Source organism: Plasmopara halstedii (genome assembly GCF_900000015.1).
Source record: "Plasmopara halstedii genome assembly, contig: Scaffold_444, whole genome shotgun sequence".
NCBI lineage: Eukaryota > Oomycota > Peronosporomycetes > Peronosporales > Peronosporaceae > Plasmopara > Plasmopara halstedii.
The window spans coordinates 800396-801810 of NW_020187364.1; positions in this window are offsets into that span (position 1 = coordinate 800396).

Consider the following 1415-nt stretch of genomic DNA (forward strand, 5'->3'; position numbering starts at 1 on the left):
CGCGAGCCACGTTCGAGACCCCTGTCCAATACGCATTTAATGATCGACAAGGAGTGGCTTGTGATGCCTTAGGGGCTGTCAAATGAACTAGCAACATTTAATCGTCTTGTGGCGCAGTTGTTCAGGCCCCACCGGGCGTATGCACAGACATACTTCTTCTTCAGTCGTGCGAGGCACTGGAGGACCGATGACATGAACTCCATCATTCATTGGAAAGCGGTGCTCGAGTGCATGCAAACGAATGATCTGTATGCTAATGCCGATAAGTGCATCTGTGGCGCAGATGAAATCTCTTTTTAGGGTGCTGCATTAGGAAGCGAGGCTTTCGAGCGGAAATCTTCCAGGTCAAGGCTATTGTGGACTGGTCGATCCCAAAGAACCAAAAAGGCTTGCATAAGGCTTGGCTGTACCAACTATTTGCACAAGTGCGGAAATGGCACGGCCATTGTCGAATCTCCTTATGAAGGATACGGAATGGTGGTACGCCGAGCGGATGCTTTGACGGGGTCAAAGACAGCCTCCTAATGCAGCAATAATGGCGTTGCCGGACCCCGATCGTTCTTTAAGTGTCGTCTGTAACGCTTTAAAGTTTGTCATCGGCTGCAGGCAGACGCCGAGGGGCGAGATCAGGTGATCGCGTTCGAATCTCGCCAGCTCAAGGCTGAAAGAAGAAGTACTCAGTCCACAACAAGGAATTACTTGCGATGAAGTACGCACTTGTCAAGTTCAATGTGCATCTGCTCGGCTCCAAGCCGTTCGTGATTTACACAGATTATGCGTCACTACCCACTGCGACCCAACCGCCTCACCTTTCGAGGACGATCAGGTGACTGTATTTCTTCACCAAATATAACCTTGAGGTAAAGTATAAGCCAGGAAAGTCGAATGCTCTGGCTGATGCATTGTCATGCAGACCCGGTTTCGGTCTTGCTCATGTCACGACGGGGACGTTATCCGTGACGGGTTTGATGCGCGCCGCATACGCGCGTGACGATATGTGCGTCGCGCTGCCTTGGTCTCTTGGGAGCAAGGAATTTGGAAACTCGGAAATAACTTGTCGTCGCGACTGCGCGCACGGTTGCACCGATATTCGTTAAATACTGGAATGCTGTATTAAATCACCGATTTGACGGATACACCTCAAATTGTGGTTCCTCACGATGAGAATTTGAAGTACCGTCTTCTCTATGAGGCCCACGTCGCCCCACTCACTGGTCATCTCGGTCGCACGAAAATGTACAGCTCGGTGTGCTGCCCCTACTGGGCAGCCAATCTGTACAAATGGACAAGCACCTATGTGCGCACGGGTGAGACGTGTCAAAAGTTGGAACCCTCTCCGAACGCGGCGACGCCGCTAGTCAGCTTGCCGGTACCCTCTGAATGTCGGCAGTCCATGAGTATGAACGTTGTGTTTG